Source organism: Cetorhinus maximus, unplaced genomic scaffold, assembly GCF_964194155.1.
Source record: "Cetorhinus maximus unplaced genomic scaffold, sCetMax3.hap1.1 HAP1_SCAFFOLD_554, whole genome shotgun sequence".
Classification (NCBI taxonomy): domain Eukaryota; kingdom Metazoa; phylum Chordata; class Chondrichthyes; order Lamniformes; family Cetorhinidae; genus Cetorhinus; species Cetorhinus maximus.
Genome location: NW_027596496.1, coordinates 219,096 through 242,184, shown reverse-complemented (window position 1 = coordinate 242,184; position 23,089 = coordinate 219,096). Strand labels below are relative to the sequence as shown.

At 46.7% G+C, this 23,089-nt stretch overlaps 1 protein-coding gene and 1 pseudogene across 1 annotated transcript in view; both read left to right on the top strand.

The window, feature by feature from the left end:
• LOC144674100 (uncharacterized) overlaps window positions 1–23,089 on the top strand; it is a 117,629-nt gene that overhangs the window by 17,159 nt on the left and 77,381 nt on the right. The window lies entirely within an intron of this gene.
• LOC144674098 (D(2) dopamine receptor A-like) lies at window positions 227–23,007 on the top strand (annotated as a pseudogene).

Sequence of the window (23,089 nt, the reverse complement as noted above, 5' to 3'; positions counted from 1 at the left end):
CAACTGTCAGAATGAACATAGTTGGGGGAATTAATTTCTGGCATGTTGAGTTGTAATCCGATTGGGTGTCTGGCTTATTGTGAGAGAACATCAAGCTGTCAGGGAGAGGGATGATGTTGAGGAGAGCAGGTTTCTGATGGTGCGTGTGTGTGTGTGTGTATGTGTATGTAAGGGAGAGACAGGCTGTGCTGAGAGTTCGGTACAGGCAGCACCAGTGCAGCCCTGAATGATCGAGAACATCTCTCTCTGCCGGAGTGAGACTCTCCGCTATGTGCATGCTGCAGGGAAGGAAGAGCGGAAGGAGACTCGCAAGGAGTCTCGGGACGGAGCAGAAGTGAGTGTGCTACCAAATTTTCAACACCAAATTATCAAGGGGAGCAAACAGGAATGAAACGCCAGTGGCGAAAAGTTGGTGATGCAGGTTGATAGAGACATTTAAAAGAGCAATAAGCAATTGGTTTCATTTCTAGGGGGTGAGCGTTGAAAAATTTTGTTCTACCCTATATCGAGCAATGGGAGCATTGTGCACGGTTCTGGCCTCCGTATTATAAAAAAGGATATAGAGGCACCGGAGAAGATGCAAAACAAAAAAAGATTTACAAGGACGATTCCAGATCTGAGAGGTTATAACCATCAGGAAAGACTGAACAGGCTGGGGCTCTTTTCTCCAGAAAAGAGAAGGCTGAGGGGGTGACCTGATCGAGGTCCTCAAAATGATGGAAGGGTTTCGAGCGGGTAGACGTAGAGAAGATGTGGAGGAGACCAGAACTGGGCGGTGGGGGTAGGGGTGGTTAGTAGTTATCAATATCAGATAGTCATTAATAAATCCAATGGGGAATTCAGGAGAATTTACCCAGAGAGTGGGGAGAATGTGGAACTCGCTCCCATAGGGAGTGGTCGAGGTGAATAGCATTTAAGGGAAAGAGTTAGGGTGGGGGTTGTGGTAGTGAGACTAACCCGATCACTCGTCAGAAGTGCTGGCACGGACTCAATGGGCTCAATGGTCTCCTTCAGTGCTGCACAAATTTGGTGAATGGGAGCAACATTTCTGCCAAGTTTTCTTTCTATATCCAAACTGGTTGGGATCAGTCCTGTCAACACATATTTGTACCGCCCTGTGGTAACCCACTCCCTCTCGAAGGTGCCGCACTGCCTCACTCGTGGGGAATGGGGGACAGCTCTGGAGCACCGGAAGTTTGTTTCTCAGGCAGTGGGTTCAACAACCTCGGTCGTTGGTAAGGTTTTAGAGTCCATTATTAAGGATGAGATTTCAGAATACTAGAAAGTGCATGATAAAATAGGGCAAAGTCAGCATGGTTTCATCAAGGGGAGGTCATGCCTGACAAATCTGTTAGAATTCTTTAAGGAGGTAACGAGTAGGTTAGACAAAGGAGAGCCAATTGATGTTATCTACTTGGACTTCCAGAAGGCCTTAGACCAGGTGCCGCACAGGAAGCTGCTCAGTAAGATAAGAGCCCATGGTGTTAGAGGCAAGGTACTAGCATGGATAGAAGATTGGCTATCTGGCAGGAGGCAGAGAGTGGGGATAAGGGAGTCTTTCTCAGAATGGCGGCCGGTGATTAGTGGAGTTCTGCAGGGGTCAGTATTTGGACCACAACTTTTCACTTTATACATTAATGATCGAGATGAAGGAACTGAGGGCATTCTGGCTAAGTTTGCAGATGATACAAAGATAGGTGGAGGGACACGTAGTATTGAGGAGGCGGGGAGGCTGCAGAAGGAGTTGGACAGGTTAGGAGAATGGGCGAATAAGTGGCAGATGGAATACAACGTGGGGAAATGTGAGGTCATGCACTTTGGTAGGAAGAATAGAGGCATAGACTATTTTCTAAATGGGGAGAGAATTCAGCAATCTGGAGTGCAAAGGGATTTGGGAGTTCTAGTCCAGGATTCTCTTAAGGTTAACTTGCAGGTTGAATCGGTAGTTAGGAAGTCAAATGCAATGTTGGCATTTATTTCGAGAGGACTAGAATATAAAAGCAGGGATGTGCTGCTGAGGCTTTACAAGGCTCTGGTCAGACCACATTTAGAATATTGTGAGCAATTTCGGGCCCCATACCTCAGGAAGAATGTTCTGGCCCTGGAGAGGTTCCAGAGGATGTTCACGAGAACGATCCAAGGAATGAAAGGCTTAACATATGAGGAACGTTTGAGGACTCTGGGTCTATACTCGATGGAGTTTAGAAGGATGAGGGGGGATTTAATTGAAACTTGCAGAATACTGAAAGGCCTGGATAGAGTGAACATGGGGAAGATGTTTCCATTAGTAAGAGAGACTAGGACCCGAGGGCACAGCCTCAGAGTAAAGGGAAGACCTTTTAGAACAGAGATGAGGAGAAACTTCTTTAGCCAGAGATTGGTGAATCTATGGAATTCATTGCCACAGAAGGCTGTGGAGGCCAGGTCATTGAGTGTATTTAAGACCGAGATAGATAAGTTCTTGATTGGTAAGGGGATCAAAGGTTACGGGGCAAAGGCGGGAGATTGGGGTTGAGAAACTTATCAGCCATGATTTAATGGCAGAGGAGACTCGATGGGCCGAATGGCCTAATTTCTGCTCCTATGTCTTATGGTCTTATGGTCTTATGGGTTCGGCACAGCTCCGGGGAAATCAGTACGGAGCCAGGAAAAGGCTGCTGGTGCACTCCTGCCACACCTGGTAAAGCCTGGCACCTTCACAGTCAGCTATTTGAGCTGTAAATGATTGGGCATTGATATCGTGACACCTTCCCTACGACCATCAGGGTTTTCGCTGGAGTAAACAAGGAGAAATTGTTTCCAGTGGCAGGAGGGTCGGTGAACAGAGGGACACAGATTGAAGAGAATCGGGAAAAGAACCAGAGGGGGAGATAAGGGGGATTTCTTTTTTTTACACAGCGAGTTGTTGTGATATGGGAGGTGCTGCCTGAAAGGGTGGTGGAAGCAGATTCAACAGGAACTTTCAAAAGGGGAATTGAATAGATACTTGAAGGGGAAATGTTTTCAGGGCTATGGGGGAAAGAGCAACGTGGGGGAAGTGGGACTAATTGGATAGATCTTTCAGAGAGCTGGCACAGGCACAATGGGCTGAATGGCCTCTTCCTGTGTTGTAAGATTTTATGATTCATTTCTTTCTGCCCACACACTGGATTGTGCACTCTCCACAGTCACTAACACGTTTGCTTGTTTTTGTCACTGTTTTATTCTGGTTCTCTGTCATGTCCGCCTTCCTCTCCTTCTTCTGTTTTCCCTCTCCTCCTCTCCCGCTCTCCCACTCTCCCCAGTGTCTCTCTCTCCTTCCCTCAGACTCTCCCATTCTCCCCACTCTCCCTCTCGTTCTCTCCCGCTCTCCCACTTCCCCTGGTCTTCCTCTCCTTCTCTCCCACTCCTCCTGGTCTCCCTCTCCTTCCCACCCGCTCTCCCATTCTCACCAGTCTCTCCTTCTCTTCCGCTCTCCCACTCCCCAGTCTCTATCTCTCTCTTTCTCTCCCACTCCCTGGTCTCCCTCCCTTTCCTTCCTGCTCTCCCACTCCCCCTGGTCTCCCTCCCTTTCTTTCCTGCTCTCCCACTCCCCCTGGTCTTCCTCTCCTCGCCTGCTCTCCCGCTCCTCCCAGTCTCTGTCTCCTTCTCTCCCGTTCTCCCACTCTCCTCAGTCTCTGTCTCCTTCTCTCCCACTCCTCCTAGTCTCTGTCTCCTTCCCTCCTAGTCTCCCTCTCCTTCCCTCCTACTGTCCCACTCCACCAGTCTCCCTCTCCTTTTTTCCCGCTCTACCACTCTCCCTGTTCTCTCTCTCCTTCTCTCCCACACCCCCGGTGTCTCCTTCTCTCCCGCTCTCCCATTTTCCCTGGTCTCTCTCTCTCGCTTTCCCGTTCTCCCCGGTCTCTCCTTCCCTCCCACTCTCCCACACCCCGGTCTCTCCTTCTATCCCACTCTCCCACTCCCCATGGTCTCTCTCTCCTCCCCCGCTCTCCCATTCTCTCCAGTCTCTCTCTCCCGCTCTCCCGTTCTCTCCGGTCTCTCTCTACCACTCTCCCATTCTCTAGGGTCTCTCTCTCCTTCTCTCCAGCTCTCCCACTCCCCCCAGTCTCTCTCCCACCCTTCCATTCTCCCAGGTCTCTCTCTCCTTCTCTCCTGCTCTGCCATTCTCTCCAGTTTCTCTCTCCTTCTCTCCCACTCTCCCATTCTCCCCGGTCTCTCTCTCTCCTTCTCTTCCGCTCTCCCACTTCCCAGTTAGGGGAGGCGATGGCGTAGTGGTATTGTCGCTGGACTAGTAGTCCAGAGACCCAGGGTAATGCTCTGGGGGCCTGGGTTCGAACGGTGGTGGGTTCAGATGGTGGAATTTGAATTCAGTAAAAACCTGGAATGAAAAGTCTTACGATAACCATGAAACCGTTGTTGATTGTTGTGAAAACCCATCTGGTTCACTAATGCCCCTTTAAGGAGGTCATCCTTACCTGGTCTGGCCTACATGTGACCCCAGACCCACAGCAATGTGGTTGACTCCTAAATGCCCTCTGAAATGGCCGAGCTGGCACTCAGTTGTATCAAAACCGCTACAAAGTCTCGAAAAAGGAACTAAACAGGATGGGCCATCTGGCATTGACATAGGCACCGGAAACAACAACAGCAATCTCAGCCCCGTCGACCCTAAGTCCTCCTTACCAACATCTGGAGGAGCCATTTAAATACTGTGGCTACAAGAGCAGGTCAAAGGCTAGGAATCCTGCGACGAGTAACCCACCTCCTGACTCCCCAAAGCATGTCCACCATCTACAAGGCACAAGTCAGGAGTGTGATGGAATAATCCCCGCTTGTCTGGATGAGTGCAGCTCCCTCAACACTCAAGGAGCTGGACACCATCCAGGACAAAGCAGCCCCGCTTGATTGGCACCACATCCACAAACATTCACTCCCTCCACTACTGACGCACAGTAGCAGCAGTGTGTACCATCTACAAGATACACAGCAGGAATTCACCAAGACTCCTTTGACAGCATCTTCCAAACCCACGACCACTACCATCTAGAAGGACAAGGGCAGCAGATAGATGGGAACACCATCACTTGGAAGTTCCCCTCCAAGTCACTCACCATCCTGACTTGGAAATATATCGGCCGTTCCTTCACTGTCACTGGGTCAAAATTCTGGAACGCCCTCCCTAACAGCACTTTTGGTGTACCTACACCACGTGGACTGCAGCGGTTCAAGAAGGCAGCTCACCACCATCTTCTCAAGGGCAATTAGGGATGGGCAATAAATGCTGGTCCAGCCAGCGAAGCCCAAATCCCATGAATGAATTTTTAAAAAAGTCTCTCTCTCCTTCTCTCCTGCTCTCTCATTCCCCAAGGTCTCTCTCTCTCCTACTCTCCCACTCCCCCGGTCTCCCTCTCCGTCTCTCCTGCTCTCTCATTTCCCCTGGTCCCCCTCTCCTTCTCTCCCTCTCCCACTACACCCGTCTCCCGCTCTGTCTCTCTCCCTTTCCCTTTCTTCCATCCCCATTCATCATCTCCCTTTCTCGCTCTCTCTCTCTCCCTCCTTTTCCTCTAATCTGTTCTTCCTCCCTACCTCAACCTCTCTCTTCACTCCTCACCCCCCCCCCACCTTCCACCCGCTCTCTCCCTTCGCTCTCTTCCACACCCGCCTTTGGAAAATTGAAGGTTTGAATCCCAACTCTGTTTCTTTCTCTCCCAATCTCCCATTTCTCCCAGTCTCTCTCCATCTCTCCCGTTCCCCTGGTCTCCCAGTCCTTCTCTCCCTCTCCCTGTTTATACAGACGAGAGAGTGTCAGGATGAAATCCAGTGTGTTATTAGAGAGGAGAGAGGGTCAGGGTGGAATCCAGTGGGTTATACAGGGGAGAAAGGGTCGGATGGAATCCAGTGGTTTATTATTTCCTTCCCTCATATTTTTTCCTCCCACCATCCCTTCCTTCCTTCCTCCCGTACAACCAATTTCCCCAATTTATTCCGTCCATTCCTCCATCCTTCCTTCCCTGCCATTCTCCCTCGTTCCTTCCTCACGCATTTCCTCTCTCACCTGCTTTTAACCTCGGAAGAGAGAGGAGGGTACCCGAGGGTTGGCCTGAGGGACAGGATTGGCTGGTTGATATCCGGTGAGATTGGCCCATGTGGTTTACATTGGGATTGGAGGTCCACTTAGCAGGAAGAGAGGAGAGGATTATGCAGTCTTCAAAGAAGTAAGTAGAGAGGACGAGGCGGATTTATGTAGGGAAAGAATCTAGAGAGAGAGAGGGGAGGGGGCATAGCAGACCGGTGGGTTTTTGTCCCTGAGTATAATCATACCACTGCAGATCATTATCTATTGAGTAATTTAATTTTGTGTGTAGACCAGTCGACATACAATGAATGAGTTAGCAATAGTTTGGGGACCACAATTGTGCAGTTCATATCATGGCTGCTGATAGATTTCATATAATTATCTTCTCAAAGTATTGTGAACACACATCCGTCATGTGAACTGATTAGTGCTTATAAATGGTCTGTGCACAATGCTTGACATACAAGAGGTTTTATTGATTTAATAAATGTTTTGATAAGGCAGTTTTAATGGAATCAGATTAAGTTACAGTTGAACATCCGGAGATGACACCTTCGCCGACCATAATCTTTACTGTTGGTCAAAGCCAACTAGATTGGATTAAGAGGCACCGTTTAAGGGGTGTTTATGTGAACATTTTAGAGAACTATTGTTCGCATTTTGGACCTGCCCATGTCCCAAAGCCTTTTTGAACAAATGACGGAAGTATCAAAGGCGAGTGCCAAATTGAACACAGCAAGATCCCGCCAACTTCAAGGCGGCTAATGACCAGATCATCTGATTTAATCCTCCTTGCGTTCCTCAATCCTGCCCTCTTGAGCATCCTCCGATTCCCATTGCTCCACCATTGGCAGCCGTGTCTTTAGCTGCCAGGGGCCCTAAGCTCTGGATTTCCTTCGCTAAACCTCTCTGACTCTCTCTCTCTCTCTCTCCTCCTTTAAGATACCCCTTATAAACTGACTTCTTTGACCGAATTATTGGCCGCAATATCTCCTTATGTGGCTCGGTGTCAAATGTAATAATGCTCCTATGAAGCACCTTGGGACGCTTTGCCATGCTAAAAGCGCTAGATAAATATAAGTTGTTGTTGCCACAATTGCTTCCTTTTTACCCTTGGTGCCTGGATCGCCGGTATTGTTGCACCATTTTCCCACTTGGTTGGGGTTAAATCTTTGCCTTCTTTCCTCTGCAGGCTACTGAGGAGGCTGGAGTTCGGAGGTTGCTGCCAATGGCTGCTCCAAACATGGCCGCCCTGAATGACTCGCAGATGAGGGAGCTGGGGCCCTGGAGCAACGGGGCCGGTGAGCAATGGAGGCATCGCTACAATTTCTACGCGGCATTGCTCAGCCTCCTGATCTTCGTGGTGGTGTTTGGCAATGTGTTGATATGCATGGCAGTGTCCAGGGAGAGGGCACTGTAGACCACCACCAACTACCTCATCGTCAGCCTGGCTGTGGCAGATCTACTGGTGGCCACGCTGGTGATACCCTGGGTTGTCTATCTGGAGGTTAAAGCGTTAGTTCGGTCCCGCTTATCGAAAGGCGGGAGGGCCCCGAAGGGCGTTGGGCCTCGCAGCTACCGACATCACGCCTCAGCGATCCCACCCCCCGTCAATGAGGTCCTAAGTCCTTTTCCCACTTCCCTTCCTGGAGACAGTCACTTGCGCATCAGTCACGGCCAGAACAAGGTCTCTCTTCTGGTCATCCATTTAGATACCAGGCGATTGGTGAACAACACAAGACTGAACTTGACCGTATAGAAACGTAGGCCAGGATTTTATGGCCCCTCTTGCCCGGCGGGATATTACGGTCCGGCCGAACTAAATGGAGATTTAAATGGCTCGCCGCGTCCGCTGGGGGAGAGACACGCCGCGGTGGGGCCATAAAATCCTGGCTACAGAAAATAGGAGCAGGAGTAGGTCATTCGGCTCTTGGAGTCTGTTCCGCCATTCAATATGGTCATTGCTGACCCTCTATCTCAACGCCACACTCCCGTACTCTCCCCATACCCCTTGATGCCTTTGGAGTCTAGAAATCCATCTATTTCCTTCTTAAATATACTCAGTGACTTCTCTGTGGTACAGAATTCCACAGGTTCACCACCTTCTGAGTGAAGAAGTTTCTCCTCATCTCAGCCCTAAATGGCCTACCCCATTTCCTGAGACTATGACCCCTTGTTCTAGACCGCCCCACCAGCCAGAGGAAACATCATCCCTGTATGCAGGCTGTCCAGCCCTGTCAGAATTTTATACGTTTCAATGAGATCCCCTCTCATTCTTCTAAACTCCAGTGAATGCAGGCCTAGTCAGCCCAATCTCTCCTCATATGACAATCCTGCCACCCCAGGAATCAGCCTAGTGAACCTTCATTGCACTTCCTCTATGGCAAGATCTTAGGTAAGGAGACCAAAACTGTGCACAATAGGGACAGGAGCAGGCCATTCAGTCCATCGAGCCTCTTTCACCATTCGATTGGGTCATCATTGGAATGGTCCAGCACAGAAAGAGACCATTTGGCCCATCAAATGGAGAGACAGTGGCGTAATAGCAATGTCACTGGACTAGTAATCTGAAGGCCCAGTCTAACACTCTGGGGACATGGGTTCAAATCCCTACAAGGCAGCTGGTAGAATTTAAATTCAATTAATAAATCAGGAACTGAAAGCCAGTCTCAGTCATGGTGACCATGAAACTATCATCAATTGTCGTAAAAACCCATCTGGTTCATTAATGCCCTTTAGGGAAGGAAATCTGCCGTCCTTACCCGGTCTGGCCTACATGTCACTCCAGGCCCACAGCAATGTGGTTGACTTTTAATTGTCCTCTGAAATGGCCGAGCAAGCCACTCAGTTCAGGGGCAGTTAGGGATGGGCAACAAATGCTGGCCTTGCCAGCGACTCCCACATCCCATGAAAAAGATAAAAAGAAAATTGAGTCTGCTGCAGTTTTTTGAAAGATCAATCCAATTAGGCCCCACTCTCCCCCAGCCCCCGCTGTTCTTTCCCCCGTCGCCCTGAAAATTTCTCCCCTTCCAGTATTTATCCGATTCCTCCCTTTTGAAAGTTCCTATTGAATCTGCTTCCACCGCCCTTTCAGGCAGCGCCTTCCAGATCACAACAACTTGCTGTGTGATTAAAAGTCGCTCTTCCTCACCTCGCCCCCTGCTGGTGACGCTCACTTGCACCGAAGGCTTATCCACCTTAGCAAAAGCCGTTCCCACATTGTCGTGGCCAACCCTCGGCAGCTGAACGATCGTCATGGATGGGGGTTAGTATTACAGCCGTCGGGCACTCTTCTGAGTGTTGTAATCCTCCAAAGAGCGAATCTCGCAATCCCATCTCTCAATCGCTTTCATTACCACTTCAAATAAAGAAAAAGCAAACATAAGATCAGCCGGCGCAATGAAACTATTGTGATGAAACTATGAAACAATGAAACTACAGTGCACAGATAATAAAATATTCATTCATTATCATCCAACTGCTAGATAATTAATTTTGTATAATGTCTCCGCTGGATATCTAATCGCACTATTCTCACAAAATTAAATCTGGAGCAAAATTAGTTTTATAGGAAATGAGAATTACTGTAAATATTATTTGCTGCAGTGCTTGTCAAACTCATTTATACTTTGTACTATCTAGATTGTCCACAAGCGTTTAATCTCTTGGAACATTCTTCATCTTGAAATTACCCGAATTACTATTTTCGCCTTTTATATTCTTTTCAATGGAGATGTAGTATCTCTATGGACCTCAGTGACTTTTAGGGGGAAGAAAGTAAATGCAAATTTATGGGAAGGGAGAATTCATTATAAGGGAATGAATTACTTAAATTAGAATCTATAGGCAGGCCAGCGCAAATCAGTAAATCAACAATTAAACAGTTAAACCAAATGAACCTTTTGCACTCTCAAACTTTGTACACCAGCAAGTTTGCAATCACCAGCAAGGTCCTGGGAGTTAGATTGGAGTCAGAGGATGGCAAGAACATATATTAAGTGTGCTCTTCAACAGATAGGGGAAGGACAGATGGTCCCAGTTTAGATAGGAAGGCGGGTCTCTGCCTGGGTGAAAATAGAGTCAGATGATGCATGTACCTTTGTACCAGAGACTTGTCTGTTTAATGTAAAGCTATATGTTGACAAGATCGGAATCTGGAGGATGTTCTTGTATGTGACAAATAATGTATAAATATGGTGAACACTTGTAGCTTAGCAGAATACTGTCTCAAGCTGAATTGAGATGGTGCCCTCCTTGCAATTGCTCGAATAAACGATCGTAACCTGTACCTGAGTCTCCTGTGGTCTGTTCATCAAAGACACCACATCAGTGACAAATGCATAAAACGACCCAAGTGTTAAGCTAATGTTCTCCAAGTTTGATTAATGTAGGTGCAGAATAAGTGTTAGTTTCTCAACAGAAGATTGTTAAGATGATGTTAGAGCACATATTCAAATGATTAAAATCAACACGTTCTCTTGGCATATTCATGTATAGAATATGAAAATGTCTAGGCTTTTTCTCTGGCATGAGTTAATAATTTATGTATTATTTAATGAGAATGTCAGTGAGTGCAAATCTGTCAACAGCAAAACAGCAGCAGAAAGTTTATAATTTCAACAACAACTTATGATTCTACAGCACCTTCAATTTAATGAAGTGTCTCCAAGGTGCCTCACAGGAGTGATTATCAAACAATATTTGACCTCGAGCCACATCAGGAGATATGAGGGACCGGTGACCAAAAGCTCATTCACAGAGTGAGGTTTTAAGTAACTTCTTAAAGCCAGAGAGAGAGAGAGAGATAGAAAGAAAGAGAGAGAGAGAGAGATATAAAGAAAGAGAGAGATAGGGGCTGGAGGAGGTTCCAGAGATAGGGAGGGTTGTAGGGACTGGAGTGAGTTACAGAGGTGGGGATGATTGTAGGGACTGGAGGAGGTTACAGAGATAGGGAGGGTTATAGGGACTGTAGGGGGGGTTACAGAGATGGGGTTGGTTGTAGGGACTAGAGGAGGTTACAGAGATAGGGAGGGTTGTAGGGACTGGAGGAGGTTACAGAGATAGGGATGGGGCACAAGGAAAGATTTGAAAACAGGGATGAGAATTCTAAAATTGAGTTTGGATGAGCTTCAGTTTCCATAAACATATTCCTTGGAGCCATTCTTCCCGTTAATTCTGATGAGCTTATTTGGGGAAGACAATTGAAAGTGGGTGGGGTAGGATCGGTTGGTGGCCCTTGGGCTCTGTTCCCTGCAGCCGCCCCCCCCCAACCCCCCCCGCCCCTCCCACGCCACCTGCAAAAGTGGTCGACTAACGGAAGTATTTTAGAAGCACTGCTCTTAGGTGTCTTGTGCCCAAAGGCAGTAGAAGAACAAAATACTGAGGGCGCTGGAAATCCGAAATAAGAACAGAAAATGCTGGAAACAACCAGCACCTGTGGAGAGAGAAACAGAATTAATGTAAAAGCAAAAAACTGCGGATGCTGGAAATCCAAAACAAAAATAAAAATACCTGGAAAAATTCAGCAGGTCTGACAGCATCTGCGGAGAGGAAAAGAGTTAACGTTTCAGGTCAGAACCAAAGGGCAAGGCATTGTAGGAATGCAGATCTTTTATCTGGATTTAAGGCTGGATATAGAGCTCCAGTCAGTGAACAGACGTCCGGATGGCTGGAGGTGTTCTGTGATCTTGTGGAAGGGTTTGCTTGAAGGGATGCTACCCTGGCTGTGAACTGTTGCTGATGCTGTTTGTACTTTGCTCTGGTTAAAGGTGGTTGGTGAGTGGCGTTTCAGCTGGGTTCACTGTGACATCTTTGTGACACTGGACGTGATGCTGTGCACAGCCAGCATCCTCAGCCTGTGTGCCATCAGCATCGACAGGTAACCGGAGGGCTTTCAGTGGCGTTCGCCAGTGCGGAAACAGGCCATTCGGCCCATCTGCTCTGTGCCGGTGTTTCTCCTCCACACAAGCCCCCTCCCACCCCCTCTTCACCTCACCCCGTTCACCATATCCTTCTATTTCTTTCTCCCTCGTGTGTTTATCTTGCTTCCCCCTTAAGTTCATTGATGCTATTCACCTCAACCATTCCCTGGATGCGAGTTCCACATTCTCCCCAATCTTTGGGTAAAGAAGTATCTCCTGAATTCACCATTGGATTTATTTTTAGGAATGTGGGCATCCGCTGGCAAGGTCAATATCACCGTTCAACTGAATGACCCGTCAGTGTTAGGGTTAGAGTCAACCACATCTCTGTGGGTCTATAAAAGGGTTTTCTGTAGTAATTATAGTTCTGATAAACATAGGACTGTACCTTTAACCACAGGGGAGGAAAAGAGGAGAGCGATTCTCCTGAGTATTTGTGGGCGCAAAACCTACAGTTTAATTCGAAGCTTGACGGCCCCCAGTGCCCCTGACTTGAAGACTCTCAGCAAATTAGTAACAATAAGGAACATTCTCAACACAAACCCTCAGTCACAATGCAGACGTTCAGGTTCAATTCATTGAATACAGCCCCAAGAGAGACCATTGCTACCTATGTGGCGAAATTAAAACAACTCATAGAATATTGTGATTTTGGTGAAAGCCTGAATGAAATGCTCAGAGATTATTTTGGTCTCTGGCGTGCAAGAGGATGCTATTCAGCGAAGATTGCTGACTGAAGTGGATCTTGATTTTAAGAAAGCGTTAGAAATAGTACGTGCGATGGAAAGCGCTGGAAGGGATTCACAAGCGATTCAAGGTGCACAAAATGGCGCCATTTTCCTAGTTGGGCGGGAACGGTCAACTGAAAGTGGCGCGAAAATCCAGGACTCCGCCGTGAAGCGGGAAACAGCCCCCGCTAACCGAAAATTGAGGAACCAGTTTATTAGCAAATTCGAAAACTAAGTTTTATCGACGTGGAAACAATCACACTCCTAACGATTGGCAATTTAAAAAGGTGAAGTGTTATTTTTGTCGCAAAAGAGGACACATATTGAAACATTGCAACACAACATTAAAACAGGCTTCCGGGCAACAAACAAAGCCCAATGAAGTATATAGTGTGGAAGAGCCAGAAACAACCAATTCTGACATTTAATCCTTATTCAACATGAGAGTTGGGAAGACAGAGCCAGTCACTGTCACTTTACAGGTGAATGGGAAACTCTTAATAATGGAAGTGGGCACTGGTGCTTCTACCACTGTAGTAGGAGAACACAATTTCAAATATTTAAATAAAGGTGCTCAACAATTAAATTTGGAACAAACGTCTACCAAGTTGAAAACGTACACAGTCGAAGAAATCCAGGTATAAGGTATCACCAGAGTACCTGCTTATTAGAGACACCAAACAGCACAACTACCAATGATGGTATTAGAAGGTACAGGACCAAGCCTTCTACGTCGAAATTGGTTGAGATAAACTAACCTTGATTGGCCAATAAGATTTCAAAAGGAAGCAGGAAGAGTTCCTGAGTTGGAAAAGGAACAAGGTAAGGTCCTTCAGAAAGAGCCTGGAGAGTCCAAGGACCGCACCTGGATGCAAATGGAATGTGTAGCTATTCAGCAACCTGAATAAATGAAGACTGTCTTAAACAACAACATGGAAGAACAGCAGAAGAAACTCAAGGCGACTCTGCTGAATTACGGAGTTCAAGTTGAAGCGAGTGAGTTTCGCAAAGAAAAGAAAAACCCTGTTGAAATATCCTCACACACTACAAGGATCCTACAGGTCAAAATTACGAAGAGAAGCAGAAAGAATTTAACATCACTCTGAGCAAACTGAAGAACGAATTGGCACAGAAGACGCAGCAATGTTCAAGGTTCCGGGAGGAAGTCAACAGATGCACGAAGGAGACAGAAGAGCTGAAGAATCAGCTGAATGAAGCGAAAGAGACCTTGAAAGGAAAGGTCGTAGAACATTCCAAGATGCGAGTAGATAATGAAGTCATGGGTAACTCAAATACTGAATTAAGACAAGTTGAGAAATCACCTGAGAGAAGTCTGGCCGACAGTGAAGTCAAGATGAAGGCCAAGACTATACTCTGTGGTAGAAAGCAGAAGACAAAAAGGATGAAGGTCCTGAAAAGACAATAAAAGGCGAGAATGAAAAAGTTAACAGGTGATCATCGGAAACTAAACTTGCTCGTTTCCTACTTCACTACAGACACAATCCAAATTTGGAGGATAAGATGGAGAAACGTCAAGGGAACCAAAAAGCGACTCCTGATTTGCATAGTCATCAGCAACAATTTACTGTTGGAGAAACAGTGTATGTAAGGACTGAAGTGGTTAGCTGGTAAAGTAAGCTCTGTGGCCGGACCATTGTCGTACCGTATGGAAGTGGAGGGCCGGATCACCCGTAAGCATGTGGATCATTGAGGAAGAGAGATATCCCAAGAAAATGATGTTCCACCTGTAACCATTGCTGAACCTATGGTTCCTGTTGAAGTTGCTCAACCAAGGACAGACATGCCCGATGTCTCTGTCAGAGTGGAAGACACTGAACTGCCTGTGCCTAATGAGGTAACTGATGTCAATGCGGTTCCAGAGAATATGGTTCCTGCAAAAGAATCGGAAGTCGTGGAGCTTCGATGTTCCACACAGATCAGGAAACCATCTTAAAAACTGAATTTGTAATTTAATGGCCTGTGTAAATATTGTGATGGCATGAGATAAATACAAAAGATAGAAAAGTTTAAGGTTGTGGTGGGGGGGGTGGGTGGTGGCTACAGTAATTATAGTTCTGATAAACGTAGGACTGTAGCTTTAAGAATACCCCTGTGTTGTAAGATCACATGATCTGTACGGACCAATGAGTTAGCAGCACGGGGACCCTCGAGGAGAGAATTCATCTTTAATTATAGAGTTAGATGCACACATGTAACTGCTGCTGCCGTCTTGTAAATAAAGTTCAACGTTTCCACCAAGCAAAGCTGCCTAGAAAATCAACTCTATCACACTTTCTTCCCGAAAGTATATCAGTGAAACAAACAGGGTTTTTATGACAATTGATGGTCACCATTACTGAGACTAGCTTTCAATTCCAGATTTATTCATTGAATTTAAATTCCAACTTCCACTGTGGTGGGAATTGAACCCATGGCCCCCAGAGCATTAGCTAGGCCTCTGGATTAGTAGTCCAGACATTAATGCTATGCCACTATCCCATCTTTTAGTGACAATCGTATATTGATAGCCCTTAGTTCTGGTCTCACTCCACACAAATAGAAAGACTTTCTCTATCCTATCGAAAAACCCCTTTCATCGTCTTAATCAGGTCACCCCTCAGCCTTCTCATTTCTAGAGAAAAGAGCCCCAGCCTGTTCAATCTTTCCTGAGAGCTATAACCTCTCGGATTTTGGTAGTGTAGGAAATGCAGAATAGATGAAGAATAGCCTCCTTCGGTGCTTTCAAGTCCTGAGAAGATCGGGAAAAGGGGTTTAATTTCACTCCACCTAGCGGAAACTGCACAGCAACAGACTTAAAATGGTAGCGGGCAACTTGCTTCTCCAGCCCTTTTGGCACCGGGTGGCGGGGCTGTGACAGGAAGAATAAAAAAGAGGCATATTATCTAAATGGTGAGAGATTGCAGAGCTCTGAGATGAAGAGGGATCTTGGTGTCCTAGTGCATGAATCACAAAAGGCTAATAGCTTTTACATCAAGTAATTAGGAAGGCTAATAGAATGTTATCGTTTATTGCGAGGGGGGTTGTTTGTAGGGAGGTTATGCTTCAGTTCTGTGGGGCACTGGTGAGACCGTATCTGGAGTACTGTGTACAGTATTGGTCACCTTATTTAAGGAAAGATGTCAATGCGTTAGAAGCAGTTCAGAGGATGTTTACCAGGCTAATATCAAGAATATGTGGGTTGTCTTATGAGGAAAGGTTGGACAGGTTAGGCTCGTATCCACTGGAATTTGGATGAGTAAGAGGTGACTTGATTGAAACATTTAAGATCCTGAGGGGTCTTGACAGGGTGGATGTGGAGAGGATGTTTCCTCTTGTGGGAGAATCTAGAACGAGGGGTCACTGTTTTAAAAATAAGGGGTCGCTCATTTAAGGCAGAGATGGGGAGAATTTTTTTCTCTCAGAGGGTCGTGAGTCTGTGGAACTCTCTTCCTCAAAAGGCGGTAGATGCAGAGTCTTTGAATATTTCTAAGGCAGAGCTAGATAGATTCTTGGTTAACAAGAGGTTGAAAGGTTATCGGGGGTAGGCAGGAATGTGGGGTTGAGGTGACAATCAGGTCAGCCATGATCTTATTGAATGGCAGAACAGGCTCAAGTGGCCGAGTGGCCGACTCCTGCTCCTAATTCATAATTTGCAATGTGTCCATCTGAATTCATACACATCAGGGTTCCAGTGGGGTACATGACACACGTTTGCCATTGTTAGTGGAGTGCCCTCTGGGCTGCACAAGGGTAGCTAGACTCTTCCTCCCACTCTTCACTGCCGCACCCCCCACCCCACCTACCTCCTCAGGCCTTTACACACCACCCTCCCTCCTTCCTCTATTACTTTCCCTGGGCCCCCTAGTTTTGGGATGAGTGGGGCCAGCGAGACCCAACGGCCAGCGAGAGGTCCTTTCATGGCTCCAGGTTCTCCAGATGTGCATTGACAAGGTTCCCCCCCTCCTCCCTGAAGCTCGATAGAGAATGGGACCCTCCCATGAGAGAGGCTGTCCCGCTTGTGATCCTGGTTGGAAATGATGGGAAACTGGGAAATATTGGGATGCAGAGGGACCTGGGTGTCCTTCTACACGAATTACAGAAATTACAGCATATAGGTACAGCAAGGAAATCGAAAGGTAAATGGCATGTTCTCTTTTATTGCAAACGGATTGGCATATAAAAGTAAAGAAGTCTTAAAATAATTATATAGATCTTTGGTGAGACTACACCCGAATATTGTGCACAATTCTGGATCCCTAACCCTACCCCTAATCTTAAACCCAACCCTAACTCCCTAATCCCATCCCTAACTCCCTATCCCTAATCTTAACTCCCTAACCCCATCCCTAACTCTTCAACCCCATCCCTAACTCCCAACTCCAGCCATAACCCCATCCCCAACTTCCTACCTCATCCCTAACTCCCCAAACCCCACCCCTAGCTCACTACCCCTAACCCTAACCCCATCCTTAACTCCCTACTCCTAACCCTAGCTCCCTAACCCTATCCTTAACTCCCTAACCCCATCCATAACTCTAACTAAACTGATTCCTGGGATGAGAGGGATGTCCTATGAGGGGAGATTGAGTAGAATGGCCCCATATTCTCTGGAGTTTAGAAGAATGAGAGGTGATCTAATTGAAATATATAAAATTCTTCGGGGGTTTAACAGGGTCGATTCTGGGAGGCTGTTAACCACCCCCCCCCCCAACTCCCCCCGCACCCCCCCCCCCCCCCCGCCCCGCACCCCCACCCCCTCCCCTGGCTGGGGAGTCTGGAACAATGGTGGGGGTCACAGTCTTAGGATAAGAGATCAGCCATTTTGGACTGAGATGAGGAGAAATTTCTTCACTCAGAGGGTTGGGAATCTTTGGAATTATCTACCCCAGAGAGCAATGGATGTTCCATCATTGGGTATACTCAAGACTCAGATTGATAGATTTTTGGGCACTGAAGGTGGGAAAGTGGAGTTGAAGTAGAACATCATCCATGATCTTAATGAATGGGTGGGGCAGGCTCGAGAGGCCGAATGGCCTCCTCCTGCTCCTATTTGTCTTGTTGTTTGCTAGATCTTGGGAATAATGTGTATCTTTTTCCGATTTGATCAATGGATCCTCATCCTCAACCTCCCTTGGTTGCCATGGCTACAGGAGTAGGCCATTTGGCCTTTTGAACTTACTTCCCTGCTTCACTCACCACCTATTTTGGAGCTTTTTAAAGACCATCCGGTTCATCAACAGCTCTAACCTGTTTCTTGTCCACCCCTTGCAGGTATACAGCGGTTGCCATGCCAATGCTATACAATACCCGTTGCAGCTCCAAGCAGAGAGTCACGTTGATGATAACCATGGTCTGGATGCTGTCCTTCGCCATCTCATGCCCGCTGCTCTTCGAGCTAAAAAAACACCCTGGTAAACTGTGCCCATCAAGAACCCTTCTTTCATCTTTTATTCCTCTATTGTCTCCTTTTATGGTAAGGGAGGGGCATGAGAATTCTCACAGCAATCCCAAGGATTGGGGACTTCAGTTATATGGAGAGACCGGATCAGCTGGGATTGTTCTCCTTAGAGCAGAGAAGGTTCGTGGGGAGATTTAATTGAGGCATGCAAAATCATGAGAGGTTTTGACAGAGTAAATAAGGAGAAAGTGTTTCCAGTGGCAGGAGGGCCGGTAACCAGAGGACCACAGATGGAAGAGAATCGGGAAAAGAAGCAGAGGGGGGGAGGAGGAGAATTTATACTCCACACGAGCCCACTCCCACCACCTCTTTATCTCCCCCATCACCATTTCCTTCTATTCCTTTCTCCCTCATGTGTTTATCCAGCTTCCCCATTAAATACATCGATAATATTCACCTCAACCACTCCCTGTGGGAATGAGTTCCACATTCTCCCCACTCTCTGGATGAAGAAGTTTCTCCTGAATTCCCCATTGGATTTACTAGTTGTTGCACTATGCTGATAGTGCTGGTATCCCACCACTGCCAACCATGTTGTATTATGGTGCGCGGTGGTGTCTCAACAATGCGACCTTGAGACTTGTAGATTTAAACATGAACTCTTTATCTATTTACAGATCTCAGGTTACTGTCATGCATGGCGCTGCTACCTCCATACAGGCTGGTTCCAAAGCGTTCTATCTAGACTGTTCTCTCAGTCTGTTACCATGTGACCTTATACATCATACCGTGGGTGGTGCTATTCTCCAGTCCCTCTCTAACCCTTACTCTGCCGTGCACCTTTACATTACAGTGGCATGCAGGCACATACAACACTAGTGATTATCTTATATTGATGGCCGTCTAGTTCTGGTCTCCCACCAGCCCTACCCTCCCCCACCCCACCCCACCCCAAAAGTGGAAACAGCTTCTCTATGTTCACCCTGTCAAAACTCTTTTATAGTTTTAAAGGCTTCTATCAGGTCACCCATCAGCCTTCTTTTCTAGAGGAAAGAGCCCCAGCCTGTTCTGTCTTGCCTGGTAGTTATAAGCTCGTAATTCGAGTGCCATCTTTGTGAACCTTTAGTTACATCTTCCCCAGTGACTCAATGACAGTTTTTGCAATTATGGAGACCAGGAATGTGCTCTGTCCTCTTCCAGATAAAAGGGACGAGACCATCTGTGCCATCATGAACACTTCTTTCATCTTATATTCCTCTATTGTCTCCTTCTACATTCCCTTCATCGTGACGCTGTTAGTTTACGTCCAGATCTATGCCATGCTGAGACGGAGGAGGAAGCGCGTGGCAGCTAAGAGGATCAGCGTTGCCATGGAGCATGAAACCCAACCACCCATAAAGGTCGGAAGAGTAAATAACAAGCTCAAGTATTAAAATGAGGGAATGTGCGTAGTGGGCGTGGTGTAAGTGACTGACCTTTAACCTCTAAACTCCGTGATTAAATCCTGCCCAAGTTCGCTTTGTGTAGAGGCTGCACGGGTTCAAGTCGACATGGGTTAGAGTGGCTTCGATCCATTTTGTATCAGACATGCTGCCATGATGCAGAGTTGCTTTCAACCTGCCATTTAATGGAGGATACAGGATGACTGGGGAAGTGATGTCACCACAAGTATAGGATGTTGGTCATTTATAAGAGGCTGCAGATTGGCAGGCATAGAGGGAAATGTACATCTAACCCCATGTTGTACCTGCCCTGGGAGATTTTGATGGGGACAGTGTAGAGGGAGATTTACTTTGCATCTAACCCCGTGCTGCACCTGTCCTGGGAGTGTTTGAAGGGGACAGTATCTTGCTTTATTATTTAAAAAACATGCTTTTTAGAGTGAAATTTCCTTGTGCAATATTACTGTACGTTTCACACAATCATATTTCAGCTGAAACATTCACTCCCTCCACCTCCGACGCACAGTGGCAGCAGAGTGTACCATCTAGAAGATGCACTGCAGCAACTCACCAAGCTTCCTTAGACCGTACCTCCCAAACCCACGACCATGACCATCTAGAAGGACAAGTGTAGCAAATAGATGGAAACACCACCACCTGGAATTTCCCCTTCTAGTCAAGCACCATCCTGACTTGGAAATATATCGGCCATTCCTTCACTGTCACTGGGTCAAAATCCTGGAACACCCTCCCTAACAGCAATGTGGGTGCACCTACACCGCATGGACTGCAGCGGTTCAAGAAGGCAGGTCAGCCCTACCTTCTCAAGGGGCAATTAGGGATGGGCAAGAAATGCTGGCTCAGCTGGTGAAGCCAACATCCCATGAACGAATAATTTTTTTTTAAAATGCAATACTTAAGTCAGTAATTTTGAAAGGATTTTTGCCCTATTTAATGGACAATCTCTCAATTCAAATTGTAAACAATGGGTTTTCTTTATGGCCGATATGAAGTATTTATATCCATGTTCGTGCCTACACTGTTGCCAGGGTCGATAATTCCATTTTTTGTTTTATTTAGTTTCAGAATAAGTGCACACACCCGGAAGATGTCAAACTTTGCACTTTAATGGTCCAATCAAACGGGAGCACCAGCGTGAGTAAAAAGAAATTGGTAAGGCCTCATCTGGAGACATCAGAATCCTCGGAGCTGATTGACAAATTCCCAGTTCAATTTGAGTGGCCGAAATTCCCACTTGTCACTAGGGTCATCAATCATTCCAAAGGTCATTGATCAACTCTCTTCCCATTCACTGCCATCGCACGAAATCTCAATGGACCCAAACCTCTTCCCACTCAATCCCATTGTACACAATCCCAATGGAACAAGCCCCTTGTCCTTCACTCCTATTGCGCAGAATGTCAGTAGATCGATCCACTTCCATCGCACAGAACCCTAATTCCTTTCCCTTCCATGGAGAGATTGGAGAAGTTGGGATTGTTCTCCTTAGTACAGAGAAGGTTAAGAGAAAGATTTAATCGAGGTAGGCAAAATCATGAGGGGTTCGGATAGAGTAAATAAAGAGAAACAGTTTCCTGTGTCAGGAGGGTCGGTAACCAGAGGGACACAGATTGAAGAGAATCAATAAAAGAAAGAGGAGGAGATGAGGAGATTTTTTTTTAATTTTTACACAGTGATTTGCTGTGATCTGGAAGGCGCTGCCTGAAAGGGCGGTGGAAGCAGATTCAGTAGGAACTTTCAAAAGGGGAATTGGATAAATAGTTGAAGGGGAAAGATTTGTCAGGCTGTTGGGCGAAGAGCGGGCGGAAGTGTGGGACTAATTAGAAAGCTCTTTCAAAGAGCCAGCAGAGGCTTGATGGGCTTAATGGGCTTCTGTGCAGTATGATACTGTGAACAAGTTAACTGCCCACACTCCATGTACAAAATGGTGACTTGGAACCAACGGCCTTTTGTCATTCCCTTCCTTGTCCTCTCCTGTGATTTGTGTGTGCTCTGGTCTGTGCTGTTGGCTGTTGGTAACACCCATTTTCTCTTCTTTTTGGCATCCTAGACACTGGTACGAGAAGCAATCCCTTGCTCTGAAGAATCTGAGGGAGCCCGCTTTGTGGGGCCTCCCGAGAGGTCAAGGCCAACAGGAACTTTGCTGGCTTTCCAGCTCTGGACCACTTCCAGATCCTGCCTGATGGCTGGTGAATGGAAGGCCCCTTCCTCCATCGAGGCATCCGGGGACCCCGAGTGCGATGGCCAAGCAAGGTTCTTCAGGCGGAGCGCTTTTGAAGTGCAGAGGGTGTCGGACGAGAAACAGGTGCCAGTGGCCAAATCAGCAGTGAAAGCAAACTGTCCCACCAGAAGGAGAAGAAAGCAACACGGTTGGCGGTTGTCTTAGGTGATTCTAGAACAAACCAGAACAATAGACTATGTTCCACCGAGACACAATGATTTAGAACAATAGCCCAAGATCCACAGCCTCGGTGGTCTCGAACAATGTTTTAGGTGCCATCATGTCAACATGATTTAGAATAGGCAAAGTCTATCGGTTCTTACAATGATCTAGAACAGCAGACCGAGTTCTATGTAGTTACAACCATCTAGAACAATAGACGAGATTCCATTGTGTCTCAATGATTTATAAGAACAGGATAGATCCATGGATCCTGAAATGATCTAGGGCTGTAGGAGAAATTACATGCTCTATAACTGTGGACTAACTTCCATAGTCTGGAAATGATCTAGCAAAATAGTCAAAGTTTCGTTGTGGCACAATGATCTAGAACCATAGGTTAAGTTGCATTGTAGCACAATGACTTAGATCAACAGTCCAAGTTCATGGGTTTTGCTGTGATCTAGAACAATAGGCTGCATTCCACTAGACCGCAAAGCTCTAGAGCAATAGGCCAAGCTGCACGGAAATGTAATGATCTAGACTAATTGGCTGCGTATAGTGTTACCATACTCCCAGTAGATTAGTCAGAGTCCTATAGTGTTACAATGATCTAGAATAATAGGCTAAGTTGTATGAAATCGCTATGTTCTAGGATTGGATTCTATACCGATGATACCAAATTTGTAAGCTTGTGTGCCAGAGATGTAATGTGAATTTTAGCAAAGAACTAGCAACTATAAGTAATTAATGGATGCCCTGTTGCCATATGGTTGAGGAGCTGAGTGGAGTAGGAACCCTTTTGCGAGTCACTGTGTTGCGATGACAAATGGCCCACACTCTTTTCCTCTCTCTCTCTCTGTCGGATTGGCAGGCATCTTCATCATCTGCTCGCTGCCGTTTTTCATTATTCACATCCTGAACGTCCACTGCCAGACGTGCTACATCCCGCCAGGGCTCTACAGCGCCTGCGCCTGGCTGGGTTACGTCATCAACCCCATCATCTACACGACCTTCAACGTGGAGTTCCGCAAAGCCATCATGAAGATCTTGCATTGCTAAAGCTGGAACAGGGACTGACTCTGGAACAGGGACTGAGAGCCAAGCGAACCAGTCCATGAAACTTGCAACTGACGTCTGCACA